The sequence below is a fragment of the Mustelus asterias genome, chromosome 3 (genome assembly GCF_964213995.1).
Source record: "Mustelus asterias chromosome 3, sMusAst1.hap1.1, whole genome shotgun sequence".
NCBI classification, from domain to species: domain Eukaryota; kingdom Metazoa; phylum Chordata; class Chondrichthyes; order Carcharhiniformes; family Triakidae; genus Mustelus; species Mustelus asterias.
The window spans coordinates 135,553,128-135,566,059 of record NC_135803.1 but is presented as its reverse complement, the minus strand read 5'-3'; positions in this window follow the sequence as shown (position 1 = coordinate 135,566,059).

Here is a 12,932-nt window from a genome sequence, read left to right as displayed (position 1 = left end):
CTCCTGTTCTCGGTCCGTTCGTGAGTGGGAACAATTTCATCCTATCCACTCAATAGAGGTGACGTCCCTGTGACAGGCTGAGGGGTTTAATCAGAGTCAGAGGCTCCACACCCCTTTGCTGGGGCTGTGAAGACGAAAAGCCGCATCAATGCTGAACTGATCTAGTGAAGAGGTTTCTTCCTCCATCCCGTAGGTCTGTCAGCCTAAATCTTGTTCATTTTTGCACTGATGTGCAGTCTGTTGAGGCTATCTTCATTGAGCCTGTGGGGATACCAAGGCTCGTGTTGCCAGCCCTCTGGTTGGGCTGGTAGCATTGAGGATGGCAGAGGCTGCATCCGGAAGATTGGTCATCTGTTCTTGTCACCAGGAAGGGTGGGATTAGGAAACTATTTGGGTCTGACATCATGGTTCCAACATTATGCTCCTGAAGCCTTCTAGAAAAATTCAGCCCTTACTGCCTAATGCATACTTGCTAAAGGTTTCCTGGTTTAAGAAGATAACTGCAAAGATTAAAGCATTTTGCAGAATTTCAGCTCTAAGTGTTCAGAAAACAACTCCTTTGACTGTAATAGAAAATTGATAGAGATGGTGACTAAGCCAGTTTAACCTATTTTTGGTCTGTAACTGTTAGGCATTCTTGCCTGAAGGTCATTGTGAGTAGTAGTGACTCTTGAGACTAATTTGAATTGATAGAGATCTCTTCATTTGTGGGTGGCACTGTAGGTTTGAGGTTTAATAAATGAAAAAGATTTACATTTGTACAGCAGTTTAAAGCTCAGGATGTTCCAAAGCACTTCAGAGCCAATGAAGTATTTTTGAAAGTGTAGTCACTGTTGGAATGTTGTCAAATTAAATATGTATGCATAATAAAATCCAACAGCTAAATTGCTGTAACCTTGCATGGATGACCAATGAATTCTATAAATAGCATCTACGTATCACCTGCATTAACTCTTGCAACTCCTTCTCAGCTAATCAGTACGTTGTTGTTACTGGAATAAAGAAAGCTGAGAAATTGCTGAGCTATAAGTCTACCCTATAAAAGTAAGAATGAAAACTGCACTCTGGGGATGGGACCAACAGTGATCTGAGCTGGGACAATGGGGCGATTTTGAGTCTGAACTTTCCGTCTGTGGGAATGGTGGCACCTGGAGGGTGCGATTCACGCTGGCGAATTTATGAGTTCCGATCTTCCCGGCCCCTCGCCGGTAGAGTGGCCTGAAACACGCTGCGGGACTGCAGGAAGCTCATTTTAATACAATAGCATGTCATTGGCCAGCACTCTCTCCAGATATTGAGCCCGCACAGAATTTTCAGCTGGTGCTGGCATGATGTCACGTCAGTGCCATTTACAACAGGTCTACAGAAAGGTGAACCCGGGGGTTTCGGTGGTGAGTGCTCAGGCAGCCAGCACCCTCCGCAGAGTGCACTGCTCAGGGGGCACTAGAGAGAACACGGGGGATACGGATAGGTTCAACTTAGGGCCGAGGGTGGGGGTCCCAGAGTCCGCATTTCGGGGAGAGGGTCACTTGCGGTCCTTCTCTATTCTTCATGTTGGGGCGCCCCCTGCTTTAAAGAGGTTGTGCAGGCTGGTACGCAGGCTGCACTTCCCATGTCCTCCTTCCTGGGCTCCTGTCCATATGGCAGCTGATAGAGTGCCCTTCCTTAGTGGGGGCTGGCAAGAGGGTGGGAGGGACATAGCACTGCCATTCTCACAATCCACAGGGTGAGGCGATGGGTGAGCACAGTGGTACCCCCAAGCTTGGTGGCACAAACAGACAGGATGGAGGCTCTCAGTGAACAAAGTGAAATTTATTGACATTCAGAACAAAATGGTGATCTTACTGCAATAGTACCAATATTCGCCTGTTCCCACTAAATGCTATGGTTGGGGGTAGGCAGGAAAGTGGTGTCAAAGCTACATTCAGATCAGCCATGATCTTATTGCATGGTAGTGCAGGCTCAAGGGTCAGAGTGGCTTACCCCACTCCTAATTTGTATGTTCATTTGCATATGGTGTAGTAGAGTAAAGATTTGCACAAATAAAACACCAAAAGGAAATGCTGCAGTGTAACAATCTAAAGCCTTGCACTAATGTGCCTTCAGAGAGAAGAAAATATGGGCGGAATATTACGAGACTGACTCTAAATGTTCAGCTAGCGTGAAAATGGGGGAGTTCCTGATCCATTTTTTGGGCGAGTTTTCACACCCCATCTTATGCACTTAGTCTCTGAAAAAATGGGCTAGTCAGTTTCTAGCCACCAGAGGCTGTGGACTGGGCTTAATTCACCAGACGAACATCTCGCCAAGGCCATCCCCACACCCCCACTTCTTGCCTTCAAACAGACCATTGTCCGCAGCAAACTACCCAGCCTTCAGGAGAACAGTGACCACGACACCACACAACCCTGCCACAGCAACCTCTGCAAGACGTGCCGGATCATCAACACGGATGCCATCATCTCACGTGAGAACACCATCTACCAGGTACATGGTAGCTACTCTTGCAACTCGGCCAACGTTGTCTACCTGATACGCTGCAAGAAAGGATGTCCCGAGGCATGGTACATTGGGGAAACGATGCAGACGCTACGACAACGGATGAATGAACACCGCTCGACAATCACCAGGCAAGACTGTTCTCTTCCTGTGGGGGAGCACTTCAGCAGTCACAGGCATTCAGCCTTGGATCTTCAGGTAAGTGTTCTGCAAGGCGGCCTTCACGACACACGACAGCGCAGAGTCACTGAGCAGAAACTGATAGCCAAGTTCCGCACACATGAGGACGGTCTAAACCGGGATGTTGGATTTATGTCACATTATCAGTAACCCCCACAGCTTGACTCCTGGACTTGCACAATTTCACAAGCTGTACTGTCTGGAGACAATACACATCTCTTTAACCTGTGTTGAATGCTCCCTCCACCCACATTGTCTGTGCATTTAAGACCTGGCTGGCTGTAGAGATTTGCATTCTAATCAGTATTCTGTAATTTGATTTCTGTGTCTGTGCCCTGTTTGAGAACAGAGACCACTCCATCTGACGAAGGAGCATTGCTCCGAAAGCTTATGGTATTTGCTACCAAATAAACCTGTTGGACTTTAACCTGGTGTTGTGAGGCTTCTTACTGTGCTTACCCCAGTCCAACGCCGACATCTCCACATCTTAATTCACCAGCCAGCTGCAGAGGGAGGTATTGTGCATGTGCAGACCTCTGATGCTGCACATGTGCACTAGCAGTAGCGGGGGTCTGACAGACGGAGAGAGAGCTGTCAGGCCCCTGCTCCTGCAGGCAGCCTCAACTAGCACCTTGCTCCTCACCCCCCACCCCCGCAATCATGGGGCCAGCGCCACAAGATGCAGCCCCCGCCACTCCCCCAACCATCCAGACGGATCGCGGCCCCTGTTCCCTCCTCCACCAATCGCAGGCAGAGTGGCACCGGGCCTCCCCACCTCCATTGGCCCTGCCCCCATTGGCCACACCCCCATTGGCCACACCCCCACAGTCCCCACCCCCTGGCACTACCCCCATTGGTCCCACACCCTGGCACTGCCTGGTGGATGGTGCCAAGTGGGCATTGCCCAGGTGCCAGGCTGGCAGTGCCAAGGTGCTAGGGTGGTACTGCCAGTCTGACACTGCCCAAGGGGCATCCCGGGGGGGGCTTCAATGGCCTCCAGTTCCACCGGTGAGGCCAACACAACTGTTTCCCGTTGTTGGGGAGCAGATGTTTTCCTCGCTGGCGAGAACCTCACCCACGCCGCAAATCTAGGTCTCATAAAATCAGGAGAATGGAGAAATCGTGTGTGATCCTGATTTCTCGGCACGATTTTACTGACTTGCTCCACCCATCGATGGGTGGGGAGAGCTGGTAAAATTCCACCCTATATGTAGAATATGAAAAACCAATGCAGCATATGTGAAAGATTTACACAATAGTCACTTAATTCAGTGATTTATTGTTTCAAGAGCTTTGAGGCATTTCTGAGGAAGACAGCAATATATCATTAAAAATCCAAGTTTTTGAGTTGAATTTTCAGGCTCTGTGCCATCACCAAACAGCACTGGAGCCCCAATTCCAGAAGTCTATGAACAGTATGAACGGTATTTTTTTCTGTATAGTGCACAAGAAACAATACTTTTCACTATATCCCAATACATCTGACAATAATAAATCAAATTAAATCAAAGTCCTGTTGCCAAACCCGGCCTCCACCATTTTCACCAGTGGGGAATGAGGGCAGATTGTAGTTTGCACTGTGGCTCACAGAGGCAGCTGCATATGTAAAGTTCAGCTGCCTTCAAACACATCCAATTTTAATTAGTGGGATGTCCAAGACATGATTGGTTGGCTTTAGACATTTGAGCAATAGGTCTGAAGCTGCTGGAGTTGTTTGGAGAGGTAGGGTACCCTTTCAGAGAGGCTTAGGTAACCCTTTGGGAGAGGTAAAATGCCCTTTGGTAGAAGTTAAATGTCCCTTGGAATTGTTAAAAGTAGACATGAATGTGTGTAAAAATAGATTCTGTTGAACTTTCAAGCTGTCAATGCCTTTAAATCCCCAAGCTCAGCGATTTCTTTGGAAAAAAATGCATTCTGCAGTTGAAAATAAATCAACACTTGAAACTTCACAAGCTGTCTGTAGGCATATGTCTGTTGGTTATCATTATCGGATTAGTGCTGCAACTGGTACCACACTAGAGGGATTGAAGTTCACAGTTTGATTGACAGCTCCAAGTCTTTGAGATTGCCCTATGAATACAAATGCATGTTTTCTTAAGGAATTAAATAGTTGAATACACTGTTTGTTTTAACAAGGGCTTAAGTGCTTCAAAGAATTTAAACATATTGAAAGTATTTTTATCAATGAAAGTATATTTTATTTAATTATGCAATAAACACTTAGAAATTTATTTTAATCTCAGAATGATTCCTGAGCTCTGCCCATGGTGGTTACTAGGTGAGTTGACATGGAGAGTGTAAGGAAAAAGAGTGGTGGTTGGGGACATGGGTTGGCATGAGTTGGCGCTAAGTTGGCATAAGGGTTATAAAGGACTATGGGTGTGGCTAGCAGTATGATGCATGTAATAAACAATGTGTAGGGACCCACGTTTCAACCTGGAATGATGCAGTTACTTTCTGGAATCCTCCTTGGTCTTGGCCTCCCTGTGGAGCAAACAAATCAGCCATTAAATGGCTTTACTTGCAACTAATGCCTCCACCTTCTTTTACTTAAGTCGTCTATGCAGTCACAGGTGTCACTAGTCATCACAATGTTATAGGAACCGTTTCATGTTGCTTGCCATCTTGACTTCTCTGGTAATACTTTAACCATTACCTGGCTGCCTAACTCTACTCTCCCTAGACTTGGTGTGGTGATTTTGAAATATTCAACAATAGCCACTCCACTTTAATAATGAGGGAAACAGATAAAATGTAACACAGAATGTTTTATTCTGCTGCTATATTTTAGTTAAGCAAGAAATATAGGACTTAAACTGGTGCCAACCTGCTCAAACAGCAGAGGCCATGTGACGGCATTGGAAATCCTGGGGCTGTGTTCTTGAGCTGAGTTTGCACCAGCCCTATGTTTTCCACTGGGACTGCACCAAGAGCAGAAAAGACTCGTGTTGCACCAAGGAACAAGCATCATTAGTATGTGTGTTTAGAGCATTCTGGAGGACTGTCTGGTCTGCCTGGGAAATTGTTCTGCCGTCTTCCACTCATCTAAGTACACCAAAAAAAAGGTTGGAGCAGAAAGCAGGGATGCCAACACACAGCTACATGAATTACCTTCCTGTGTCTCTGGAAGCCATATTGCCCCCACAAAATGCTTTTATTACATTATGGTTGGTTTTGAAACATTTATATTGTTGCTCTTTTTCACTCCTGGTTACTCTAATTTATCCAGTTATTGATATCTGGCCTTTGTTACTCTCTAGCAAGCAAGGGTGTTTCATGGTCATGTGTAATGAACACCCCCCCCCCGCCAAAACTTGGAATTCCTCATAAGCATTAGAAGATAGAGAATAAGGAGGACTTCCAGCCAATCACCAGAGGCTTGGCCTCCTGTACCTGATTTTGGTGGTACAGACCTACCATTATCCAAGTAGTCTAGTCCACATATCTTACTGGGACACTTCTTGGGCACAAAAGATAGTGGCAAAAGTGTTTGAGTGAGTGAAGGCCAGTGTCCAGTGGTGTACCACAAGGTTCAGTACTGGGATCCTTCTTGTTTGTTATATATATAAATGATACAGCTGAAAATGAGGGGAGAATGTTAAACAAGTTTGCAGACGAGACCAAGATTGGTAGGGTAGTTAATAGTGAAGAAGATAGTTGTAGGTTACAACTTATAGCTCAAAAGATCCATCCCAAGGCAACATCCTGGTGAATCTCCCCTGTAGATGGGTTGGTCAGATGGGCAGAGCAGTGGCAGATGATAAACACTGATAAGTGCGAGATGATGCACTTTGGAAGAAGAAACAAGATGAGGGAGCATTTAAAGAATGGCAAGACACTGTGAAGATCAGAGAGACAGATGGATCTTGAGGTACTTATTCATAGATCCCCAAAGTCGGTAGAGCACGTGAATAGGATAGTTAAGAAGGCATAGGGGACACTTGCTTTTATCAGTCATGGCATAGAGTATAAGAGCAAGAAAGTAATGTTGGAGTTGAAAAGAGCGTTGGTTAGGCCATAGTTCCAGTACTGTGCGCAGTTCTGGTCACCCTCATCTCACTATAGGAAGGATGCAATAGCAATAGAGGGGGGTACAGGGGAGATCCACCAGGATGTTGCCTTGGGATGGATCTTTTGAGCTATAAGGAGAGATTAGATAGGCTTGGATTGTTCAGAGCAGAGAAGGCTGAGGGGAGACAGGATTGAGGTGTATAAGATTATGAGGTATATAAGATTATGAGGGGTATGGACAGGGTGAGTAGGGAGCAGCTGTTCCCCTTGGTTTATGGATCAATCACGAGGGGGCATAATTTTAGGGTCGGGGCAGGAGATTCAGAGGGGATTTGAGAAAAGAAATCACTCAGAGAGTGTTGGGAATCTGGAATGCACTGCCTGGGAAACCTTACAACCTTTAACAAATACTTGGGCAAGCACTTGAAATATCATAATATTCAAAGATATGAGACAAGTGCAGGAAAATTGGATTAGTGCGCTTTTAGTGGTATATTGTCAGTGCAGACTTGATGGGCCGAAGGGCCTTTTTTGTACTGTATGATTATATGTAGTAATCATAGAAATCATAGAAACCCGACAGGACAGAAAGAGGCCATTCGGCCCATCGAGTCTGCACCGACCACAATCCCACCCAGGCCCTACCCCCATACCCCTTCATATTTTACCCACTAATCCCTCTAACCTATGCATCTCAGGACACTAAGGGCAATTTTAGCATGGCCAATCAACCTTACCCGCACATCTTTGGACTGTGGGAGGAAACCGGAGCACCCGGAGGAAACCCACACAGACACGAGGAGAATGTGCAAACTCCACACAGACAGTGACCCAAGCCGGGAATCGAACCCAGGTCCCTGGAGCTGTGAAGCAGCAGTGCTAACCACTGTGCTACCGTGCCGCCCACTGTGCTACCAAGGAGACTTCATGAAGGAGCCCACACTCTGGTTTGAGATTGAGGCCTCAAGATTGCTTCTGGTTGGTCAAAAAGAAAAGTAATGTGAAGAGGTTTGAAGTTGAAGAATTTAATGCACAGCAACAAGGTGTGTGCAACCTTTATATTGACCTGGGTGGTACCAAGTGACTGTACTTGTCCTAAAATGACTTGAGATGTCAAGGCCTAAAAGTTGCAAGTGTGATAAGCCTAGGCTTTTCTATTTATCTTGCATTTAAAAGTCAAATACCCTAACTAAAAGTTATGTTCCTAAAACATATTAATCATAAAATCCGGTATTTGTAACAAGTATCAGCATGCATCTCTTACTTGCTACAACGCCGCCTCAGTACAACCCCACCCTGTGCCTTTTTGGTTTCAGATACCTAAGAATTGCCATAATAAAAACAGAAAATGTTGGAAAAACTCAGCAGGTCTGGCAGTATCTGTGGAGAGAGAAACAGAATTTTGAGCCTGTGTGACTCTTCTTCAGAACTGAAGAGGGGTAGAAAAATGATGGGTTTTAGACTGGTGAAGAGGGGCTGGAAGAGATGCAGCAAAATAGAAGGTCAGGGATAGGTTGGAGCTCAGGAAAGATTAAATGACAAAGATGTCATGGACACAAGACAAAGGGAGTAGTAAGAATATTGTTAAAGACTAAAAGCAGGTGTTAATAGTGGCATAAAGGTCAGACAGCAGAATATGATGATAACAGAACAAGGGTCAGCTCAACACTGGCCTGGGGATGGGGGGGAGGGGGTGCAGGGGGTTGTGGTGAGTTAAAATGGAAGACATATTTCATGGTCTGAAGTTGATAAACTCAATGTTAAGTCCAGAAGGCTGTTAAGTGCCTAATTGAAAGATGAGATGCTCTTCCTCCATTTTGCATTGGGCTTCACTGGGATATTGTAGCAGGCCAATGACAGAAATGTAAGTAAGAGTGTAAGATGGCGAATTGAAATGGCAAGCAACAGGAAGATCATGTTTGCAGACTGAGCAAAGGTGTTCCATAAAGTGGTCACCCAGTTTGCGTTTAGTCTCCCCGTTGTAGAGGAGACTGCATTGTGCATCGCAAATACAGTCGACTGAGAGTCAGTGCAGACTCAATGGGTCGAATGCCCTCTTTCTGCACTGTAGGGATTCTATGATTATCCATGAAATTGTGAACGAAACAACACTGTGCCGCACTTCTGACGTTATGATAGAGGGAAGACAATTGGTGAAGTAGCTCAAGGTGGTTGGGCCTGTAACACAGGAATAGGATTAGGCCATTTAGCCTCTTGAGCCTGTTCCTCCATTCAAGAATATGGCTGATCCGAGACCTAACTACATGCCTACCGTTGTCCCATATCCCTTAATACAAAAATGTATAAATCTCAAGAATCAAAACTAACAATTGATTAAGGTAGAGAATTCCAAGCTTTTACCATCTTTTATGTGTGTTTCCCAATTTCACCTCTGAATAGTCTGGCTCTAATTTTTAGACAATGCTCTCTTATCCCAGACTGGTCAACAAATAGAAATAGTTTGTTTCTACCTACTCTATTGGTTCCCTTCATATCTTGCAAAATTCAAATCATTTGCTTATATTGAAATACTTTCGCCACAGGTTTTCCCATTCACTTAATCTATCCACATCTTTTTGTAATTCTATGCTTTTCCACCTAGACTGCCTACAATGTAGCCCAACTTTGTATCGTCGGCAAACTTGGACATGTGGCTTTCTATCCAATTACCTAAGTTGCCAATAAATAGTGAATTGTTGAGGCCTCAAAGCAGATCCTCACAGGACACCACTAGTCACATCTAGTCCATTTGCCCATCAATGTTACTCTCTGTCTCCTAGGCCTGACAATTTCCTCACAAGGCCAGTATTTGATTTGATTTATTATTGTCACATGTATTAACATACAGTGAAAAGTATTGTTTCTTGTGCGCTATACAGACAAAACATACCCATCATAGAGAAGGAAACGAGCAAATGCAAAATGTAGTGTTATAGTCATAGCTAGGGCGCAGAGAAAGATCAACTTAGTGCAAGGTAAGCATTCAAAAGCAGGGAAGAAGCTGTTCTTGAGTTGGTTGGTACGTGACCTCAACTTTTGTATCTTTTTCCCGAAGGAAGAAGGTAGAAGAGAGAATGTCCGGGGTGCGTGGGGTCCTTAATTATGCTGGCTGTTTTGCCGAGGTAGGGGGAAGTGTAGACAGAGTCAATGGATGGGAGGCTGCTTTGCGTGATGGATTGGGCTACATTTACGACCTTTTGTAGTTCCTTGTGTTCTTGGGCAGAGCAGGAGCCATACCAAGCTGTAATACAACCAGAAAGAATGCTTTCTATGGTGCATCTGTAAAGGTTGGTGAGAGTCGTAGCTGACATGCCAAATTTCCTTAGTCTTCTGAGAACGTAGATGCGTTGGTGGGCTTTCTTAACTATAGTGTTGGCATGGGGGGGGGGGGGGGGGGACCAGGACAGTTGTTGGTGATCTGGACACCTAAAAACTTGAAGCTCTTGACCCTTTCTACTTCGTCCCCTTTGATGTAGACAGGGGCATGTTCTCCACTACGCTTCCTGAAGTCGATAACAATCTCCTTCATTTTGTTGACATTGAGGGAGAGATTATTGTCGTCGCACCAGTTCACCAGATTTTCTATCTTATTCCTGTACTCTGTCTCGTCATTGTTTGAGATCCGACCCACTACTGTGGCGTCGTCAGCAAACTTGAAAATAGAATTGGAGGAGAATTTGGCCACACATAGGTGTATAAGGAGTATAGTAGGGGGCTGAGAACACAGCCTTGTGGGGCACCGGTGTTGAGGATGATTGTGGAGGAGGTGTTGTTGCCTATCCTTACTGATTGTGATCTGTGAGTTAGGAAGTTCAGGATCTAGTCGCAGAGGGAGGTGCCAAGGCCTAGGCCACGGAGTTTGGAGATGAGTTTCATGGGAATAGTGATGAAGGCTGAGCTGTAGTCAATAAATAGGAGTCTGACATAGGTGTCTTTGTTATCTAGGTGTTCCAGGGTTGAGTGCAGGGCCAGTGAAATGGTGTCTGCTGTGGACCTGTTGCGGCAGTAGGCAAACTGTAGTGGATCCAGGTTGTCTGGGAGGCTGGAATTAATTCGTGCCATGACTAACTTGTGGTTGCTGACTCCAACTGACTCCAAGCAGCCCCGTAGGAGATCATTCGATTCCTCAGACCAACATTGCATGACTTTCTTTGATAGATTCTCCCGCTTCAGTTTTTGCTTATAAGCCAGGAGCAGGAGCACAGCCTTGTGGTCTGATTTGCCAAAGTGTGGGCAGGCAATAGAGCGGTCGGCATTTTTGATTTTTGTGTAGCAGTGGTCTGGGATGTTTGGGCCTCTGGTGGAGCAGGAGACATGGTGGTGGTAACTTGGTAGTACGCTCTTGAGCTTGGCCTGATTGAAGTCCCCAGCTACAATGAACAAGGTCTCGGGATGTTTCGTCTCAAGACTACTCGTAGTGGTGTATATTTCGTCCAGCACGATTTTCACGTTCGCATGGTGTGGAATGTAAACTGCCATCAGGATAACGGAGGTGAACTCCCGCGGAAGGTAGTAGGGGCGGCATTTTAGCGTCAGGTATTCTAGGGCTGGGGAGCAGAAAATTGCCAGTGTTGCTATGTCTAGGCACCACGAGGTGTTGAGTAGGAAGTAGACCCCACCTCCCCAGCCTTGCCTGAGGCCACTGTACGGTCCATTCGATATTTTGAATATTTTGAATATTTTACCTTCACTTCTATGAGCTGTGACTTGAGCTAACAGTCAGTTATAAGGCACTTTATCAAAGGTTTTGTTCAATAACATTCATAAACAACCCCATTCACTGTTTTAGTCACATCTTCAAAAAAATTCAATCAGATTCATCAGCTCTCCCAATTTTGACACAAGTCCCTGATGTTACAGAGGACAATTTTGTAATGTCCTTGTCTTTCCTAAATCCAATGCCTCAGTTAATGCTGGGTGATCTGTCCGATTTTAATCTTTTTATGCTTTTTCATAGCAGTTTGATACAACTGAGTGACTTGCTAAGTCAATTCAAAGGGCAGTTAAGAGTAAACAACATGGTTATGGGTCTGTGGTCACATCTAGGTCACAGACAAGTAAGGATTGCAGGTTTCCTTCCCAAAAAAGGGACATTAGGCAGGCAGATTTCGCAACAATCTGGCAGTTACATGACTGCTGCTACTGATACCAGCATTTTGTAAAATTACAGATCTATTTTATTAACTGAATTTAAATTCCCCCGTGGTAGGATTTAGAGCTCACATCTCCAGATTATTTTTCAAGTTGCAAGAGAGATACAAACAGTTTACAAAGAGATATTGATAGGTTAAATGGGCAAAAAGTTGGCTAATGGAATATAATGTGGGAAGTTGTTCTTTTTGGAAGGGAGAACAAAAGAATAAAGTACTACTTAAATGGAGAAAAGCTGCAACACAAAGAGATTTGGGGGTATATGTGCATGAAGCACAGAAAGCTAGCACGCAGGTGCAGCAGGTAATCAGGAAGGCTAATGAATGTTGACCTTTATTTCAAGGGGGTTGGAGTATAAAAGTAAGGAAGTCTTGCTGCAACTGTACATGGTACTGGTGAGACCACATCTGGAATTCTTTGAGCACTTTTGGTGCCCTTATTTAAGGAAAGATATTAGTTAATTGGAGGCGCTTTAGAGAAGGTTCACTAGGATGATTCCCGGTATGGAGGAATTATCTTATGAGGAAAGGTTAAACAGGTTGGGACTCATTGGAATTTAGAAGAATGAGGGGTGGTTGCATTGAAACATAGAGGTTTACAGGGTAAATGCTGAGCGGATGTTTCACTTCATAGGAGAGGCTAGGACCAAAGCACATTGTCTCAGCATAAAGGAGGGGTGCCAATTTAGGACTTGAGATGAAGAGGAATTTCTTCTCTCATAAAATTGAGAGTCTTTGGAACTCCTTGCCACACACAGCTGTGGGGTACAGTCCTTGTATATATTTAAGGCTGAGATGGATAGATTTTTGATCAGTTAGGGAATCAAGGGTTACAGGGAAAGGGCTGGAAAGTAGACGTAAAGAATGTCACATCAGCCATGAGCCTATTGAATGACGGAGCAGGTTTGAGGGGCCGAACAGCCTACTCCTGTTCCTATTTCTTATGGGCCTCTGGATTACCAGTCCATTTATTTTCCCATTATGTTTCCATCATTCTCTCATACTTTAAGGCACTTTTTTGTCTCTTTCTTTTGCTTGGGATCGACATTTGCCTGACTACTTTCCTGTGAAGTGCCTTTCAGCGTTTTGCTA